Here is a 6,675-nt window from a genome sequence, read left to right as displayed (position 1 = left end):
TCAGAGGCAGGGAGCTGTTTGTCCAGGTTCACACACACAGGAAGTGGCAGGAAGGGGGGTTTATGTGTGCTCCACTGCAAAGGCCTGCTCTTTTCCCTTTTCCCCACAACAGGGTCCAGTTCTGCTGACTGGAGCTGAATCATAGCAAATGTGTGTCTACTTTTTATGATTCAGTAACTTTGGGTGACAGAGTAATTAACCAATTGTAAGCCCTGGGGATAAAAGCTCCTGAATCCTTTCATCCAGAATTTCTGGCAAAGGTGCTGGAATTTCTTCATGTTTGGTCAGTGAACTCATCAGCATCTTCCCAGAACCTGGGGGACACGGCTTCAGGGACTGCACAAGCCAGTTACCTGCTTTGATCCCAATTTTCATTTCCTGGTAGCAAGTCTGGTTCTGTCTGCCATGGGGCCTTGGCTGTCATGGACAGCCTCTGTGGCATGTCTTGGGGACACAAGAGTGGAACCCCATGATGATCCTGCTCCCCCGGGGTGAGATTAGCTCAGCCAGGGCACTGCTTTAAGAAGTAAATGCAAACATCTCAGTCTTCATGGACACTAGTCTGCCTGTTATCCCTAGAGTGTTTTGTGTGTTTCTCTAACCCATTTGCTCTGAAGACATTTGAAGTTCCACCCCCATAGACCTTAGAAAGTTAAACTACATTCCTTATCAATAGCAGAGTAAGCTGCTGAAATCACACAAGAAATACCTTCATGTATGAAATACCATCCAGTCATTAAAAGAATAAATAAGGCAATTGAGTATCAGTACTGGCAAATCTCAAAAACTTAATGTTGAAAAACAAAAACAAGAACGTTGTGGACAGATACATGAAAAATCATGTTATATTTGTCACAGAGCTACTTAAGGAGTAAAAAGGTAAACATACGTATAGGCATTTTACGCTGTTAAGTCCTTGGGGTAGGAGAAGGGGCTTCAAATGATAAAGGGGAAACAGGGTATCATCAGTTTTAACCGTAATTTTTTTCTTAATCTGGGTAGTGGATACAGATGTTTGTCATATTTTTCTCTATACTTTTTTTAAAAATACAATATTTGATAATGAGACATGTCACCCCTCAGTCATGGTCAATTTTCCACTTCTCAGATGCTGTATCAGTCAGGATTCAATGGCAGAGACATAATCCACTCTAGCTCCCTAGTGAGTTTAGGCTGAAGGAGATTTAATGCTGTGCTGGAGAAGGAAATGGCCACCCACTCCAGTATTCTTGCCTAGAGAATCCCATGGACAGAGGAGCCCATGGGGTCCCAAGAGTTGGACACGACTTAGTGACTGAACCACCACCACCACCACAGAATTACTCAAGAGGCTGGAGGGACCACACTGAGCTTTCAGGAATAGTTCTGAGAACCGTGCTGCAGCTCGTGGGGACACAGAAGGCACTACTATCTTTTATAAGTGGACACTACCAGCTGGATGGGAAAACATCATGGAAATTCCAGACTCCGAAGCAATGGTACTTGCCAGCAGAAGCAGTGGAAGCAGCCCAAGTGTGGTCTCTCCCTCACTGCTTCCTTCTGGTTGCAGGAACCCCAAGTGCATCTGGGAATTATAGACCTTAACTTTCAGCCTCTGCAGTGGAGGAAGCCCCATGAGAAGGCAGGAAGTATTGATCCACCATATTTCTCCCAGGAACCATACTGTTCCCTCACATCATCTCTTACTGCCCCTACACCACCAGGCCCAGCCCTTTACTCCCACCTTCACCCCATTCTGAACTCCTTCCCCAGCCTCCATATCACATTGGGGATTGGTGGCCAGAGGACTCGGTGAAAAACAAAGGCAATTCTGTAGGCCCTGTTATCAGCTGGCAGGTTTATGCATATAGGACCCAGGCATAGGATTGCAAAGAATGTGTTAGACCTGGAGAAATAAATATCTGTGGTCCACAGTCAGCTGGGTGTTCCCCTGGGGAAGGTGGTGGTTCTTAGTGGTGAGAGAGCTTGCTTCTAGAATGAGACCATCTCAGGCCATTTTTGATGGCCTCACCACTTACTAAAGGGTCACTCTGGGCAAGTTTCTTGATTTCTCTGCCCTTCAGTTTTCTCATCTACAAAATGGGAATGATAATGATACTAATAAAACCTCCCTCCTTGGGCTGCTGAGAGGGTTAAATGATGCAGGATTAACAATAATAGCAAGCATAAGCACTGCTTACCAGGCACTGGCTAAGTGTAGCATATACTTCAGCTCATTTAACTTCACACTGGTGCTGGAGATGGGTACTTTTTGTTGTTTATATCTCACATACATGGTTCTAATCCAACAGTCTGGAGTCAGACTCTGAGCTCACAATTGCTCCACAATACTGCTCTCAGGATACACAGAGGGTTCAGAGCCGACTGAGAACCTGGTCAGACTAAAAATCCTTAGATGTTATTACTCAGAAGAGCAGGAGGAGGAAGAGAGGTGAATGCAAAACCAACAACAATACTGAATTCCATCAAATGGCAAAGTGCCCCACCTGTGGGCCTGGGGATAGGGCCGAGGCTCTGGAGAAAGGTGTGCTGTCTATCAGCAAATATCCCTATGTCTGATGCTGGGAGTGTGAGTGAGTGAAAAGAAAAAGAGGCTCTAGCAAAAGTGGTTGAATGTTTATGGTTCTTTAGGAAGAAGTCTCCCTGTTTCAACTAGTAGCAACCCAACCGCACTGCCTCAATAAAAAGAGTATCTATTAGAGTTGGTGGGGACTCTCACAATTAGTGGGTGCCTGAAGGTGCAGGCTGGGGAAACAGGTAAGAGCTGAAGGGGAGGCTGGGAGGGATGTGCCGTATCCTTTATTTCTTTTACTGAAATCGACCATCATGGCCATCCTACAAGAGAATCTCATCACCTCTTCATCTCCTGGTGGGAGCTGAGGTGTCCCTGGGCACCTGGCTCCCAGGGGTGGGAAGTAACAAGGTGTTCAAATCTAAGCAGATAGCTCTATTAAACTTGAGGAAGAGTCTGAGCCTGCAGATACTTTTCTATCCTAGACAAAGGAATATGGTGACTGTTAAAAAAGTAAAGATATGCTGGAACTCAACTGTGACCTTCTCCTGTACAAACTACATCTCATGCTAAAATGCCATTTTAAATTAGGAAACTCTTTTAAATAAACATGTATTTTATTAAATTCATCCATGACTACATGACTTTGAAAAATAGAGGTAGACAGATATGCAGAAAGACTATAAAATGATAATGAACGCTTGGTGAGTCTGTGCACCAGAGGACAGGAACTTGGTCTTTCTTCACCAGGGGATGAAAAGCAGGAGGATCTGAGCCCCCAGCCCCTTGTCCCCGACTTCAATACTCACCAGGCAGGACCAGCTATATAATTTGCAAAGCCCAGTACAAAAGAAAAACATAGGGATCGTTGTTAAAAATGTATTAAGAATTTCGGCATAGTGACAATAGAACATCAAACCAATTTCAAGGACCCTCCCAGTGTGGAGTGCTGGACAACTGCCCAGGTCATGTGTGCAAGAAGTTGGCCCTGCTGCCCGGAGAGTCTCCCCAAATGGGAGCGGAGTGTGTATGCCAGCCAATGGCCTCTCCTCTGGCATGTCCTTTTTTATTCTAAGCAATTAGCTGAGCAGGGTGACAAGCCATATCTTGGGGTATCACAACACACAGAGCTCAAAGTTTCCCATTGTCCCTCTTCCTTTCCTTTTCTTACGAGCATCCGTGGAGCATTTTCTATGTGGGGCCCTGGGAAAAATCACAGTTCCAACTTTGGACTGCTCACAGTCTAGTGAGGGAGATAGTTTTACAAGCAAAATTAAATTACAGTGTGATCCCTTACAAGGGAGGAGTGTTAGTTTCTCAGTCGTGTCCAACTCTTTGCAACCCCATGGGCTGTATAGCTCACCAGGCTCCTCTGTCCATGGGATTCTCCAGGCAAGAATACTGGAACGGGTTGCCAAACCCTCCTCCAGGGGATCTTCCCAATCCAGGGATCAAACCCGTGTCTCCTGCATTGCAGGTGGGTTCTTTACCTTTATGGTCTGCTGCTGCTGCTGCTGCTAAGTCAGTTCTGTCGTGTCCGACTCTGTGCGACCCCATAGACGGAGGCAGCCCGCTAGGCTGCCCTGTCCCTGGGATTCTCCAGGAAATAACACTAGAGTGGGTTGCCATTTCCTTCTCCAATGCATGCAAGTGAAAAGTGAAAGTGAAGTCGCTCAGTCGTGTCCGACTGTTAGCGACCCCATGGATTGCAGCCTACCAGGCTCCTCCGTCCATGGGATTTTCCAGGCAAGAGTACTGGAGTGGGGTGCCATTAAGCCACCAGGAAAGCCCTTACAAGGGAGGAGGGTGGGGGCATTTTGAAGAAGGGCCCCTAGTTGGTCTGGGGGAGGCAAGAAGGGATCATGGATGGGTTCTGAGGAGGGGCTTCGTAGATGTGGAAAGTTGGGCTCTTAAGGCATCATACTGGCACAGTGTGGAGGCTGGGTGTGTGGAAGGCCAGACTGGTACTAGGAAGCCTGGCTATGGGACTGCACCCTGCCCTGGGAGACAATACTGGGTCCTGAATGACATCAGGGCACCTGGCTCTTCTACTGGAGAGTTCAGAAGTGGAATCACCTAGCTTTGGTAATTGGTTGGAGGTGGGTGGGTATTAAAATTGAAAGAAAATCCTAAAATGACTAATTGGCTTCTGACTTTGAGCAGATACACAGACACATTAAAAAAAAAAAAAAAGCCAGTGTTGGGGGAAAGATTACACGTATTATTAGTAATTTTGCAAATCTATGAAGTAAAGTAAATCTAAAATGAAAGCTATAAGATGAGCTCTGTATCATTAATGCTTTACCAATTTTTACATCACACCTTTCCTTCCTCCCCATCAGGATCCCATCTCCCAAATCACCACATAAGCAAAAACACAAAAGAATTGCCAACATCTTTTGCAGAAATGCACAGAATTGAAAAGCAAGGTCACACAGTGAAGCAAATAGATTAGGTATTCCACTCCAGAAGCAATGAAAACAACACAACTTGAGAAAAGGAAATTTCAGGTCTATAAGTGCTTCTAGTTCTGTAATCAAGGGCAGTGATCCTAATACAAATACGTTTTTTAAAAATAGAAATAATTTCCCTGGCTTTTATCACCAGGTTATTTAGTAACTTGTTTATTTACACCTTTAACAGACTATACTGGAGCAGTCACTGAAACTTTTTGACACACGGGACCAGTTTCGTGTAAGATAATTTTTCCATGGACTGGGTACCGGGGGAGGGGGGGGGGGGGGGCGGGGGTTGGTTTGGGGATGATTCAAGTACATTACACTTATTGTGCACTTTATTTCTATTATTGCATCAGCTCCACCTCAGATCATCAGGCATTAGATCCCTGAGGTTGGGGACTGCTGTTGTAGTAGATGAATTCAGATCCTTAGTTAAAAGGAATGGGGATGGGGAGGGGAAAAGAGGATCATCCTCAAGTTCAGCCAAATCTTGAAATTTAAAAAAAAAAAAAAAACCCTTAAAGGGTTAATTTCTTAATAGTCACCTTGTGTGCACAATGTGCATGCTTGAATGATTAACAGGAGGGAAAGATTGATGGCAGCCCATAACACTCCCTTTATTTAGAAGCATTTGGGGCAGACTGTATATTCAGCCTTAAAAGAGTTACTAATCAGATTCTGGTTCCGGGAGCTGTAAGAATGTGGAAGCCCAGCCCCATCACCTGAGTGGTCATTAGCATTAAGCTGCACCACGTCCCTTTCTCATTTCATAGTTTATAGACCCTTTAGTTCCAGCTCAGCAGTGTTGGAGGGAAACTATTCAGGTATTCATATATGCCAAATCACACCAGGTGCTCTCAGAGGAAAAACAGTCCTTTGATAGAACTTGGCAAGTGAATTCTTGCCTGTTGAAATACACACCAGTTTTCACGTTAACCCAGATGTGGTCTTAAAGCAGGTCCTCTGCTTTCCTTCCACGTTGTGATGAGGACTCTGATGCCTTGGGTTGCTACCTCGAAGCCATGGGCTTTCCTTGGGTTGGCTTTGGGAGATGGCATGGGCTCTGCAAGGGTTGAGACCACTCACCTTGGTAGCTTCTCTGCTTGCTTCATAGTTTCTGTAGATGGGTGCTGCTATTGCACTTGGAGGGAGAGATCAAGAAGGAGACTTTCCTACTGACTTGTTCCATGATGTGGTAGCATACTTTTCATATCAATAATTGCTCAGTGCATTTGGTTCTCTTTTTTATTTATCATTATAATTATTTTTTAAAATATTTATCTACTTATTTGGCTGCCCTGGGTCTTAGTTGTGGCACTTGAGTTCTTCAATTTTCATTACGGCATGTGGGATCTTTAGTTGCGGCATGCAGACTCTTAGTTTCAGTGTATGGGATCCAGAGCCCTGACCAGGGATCAAACCTGGGCCCCCTGCATTAGAAGTGCAGAGTCCTGGCCACTGGACCACCAGAGAAGTCCCATATTTGATTCTTAAGTTCTTCCACCAGCACGGCTGGGCAGCTGGGGAGGGTGTGTTGCAAAATGAGGTCTGATGATACAGCTCCTTCTCTCTGGATTCTGTCAGAGGCCAAGTCTGTCTAACAGTACATGTGCCCTCTTTGGCTGAAGGATCTGAGTTGGCTTAGAAGAATTTGTATGTGGGAATGGCTGCTATTTCTTACAGGAATTCGTCTTTGTATGCTTT

General features: G+C 45.2%; 1 non-coding gene across 1 annotated transcript; it reads right to left on the bottom strand.

The window, feature by feature from the left end:
• Positions 1–6,371: 6,371 nt before the first annotated feature.
• Positions 6,372–6,444, bottom strand: TRNAR-UCU. Its single transcript has one exon. It is a non-coding gene; the product is annotated as a tRNA-Arg (tRNA).
• Between the last annotated feature and the right edge of the window lie 231 nt (positions 6,445–6,675).

Source organism: Bubalus bubalis, chromosome 7 (genome assembly GCF_019923935.1).
Source record: "Bubalus bubalis isolate 160015118507 breed Murrah chromosome 7, NDDB_SH_1, whole genome shotgun sequence".
NCBI classification, from domain to species: Eukaryota; Metazoa; Chordata; class Mammalia; order Artiodactyla; family Bovidae; genus Bubalus; species Bubalus bubalis.
The sequence above is the reverse complement of the archived record's forward strand: the minus strand, read 5'-3'. Positions and strand labels throughout refer to the sequence as shown.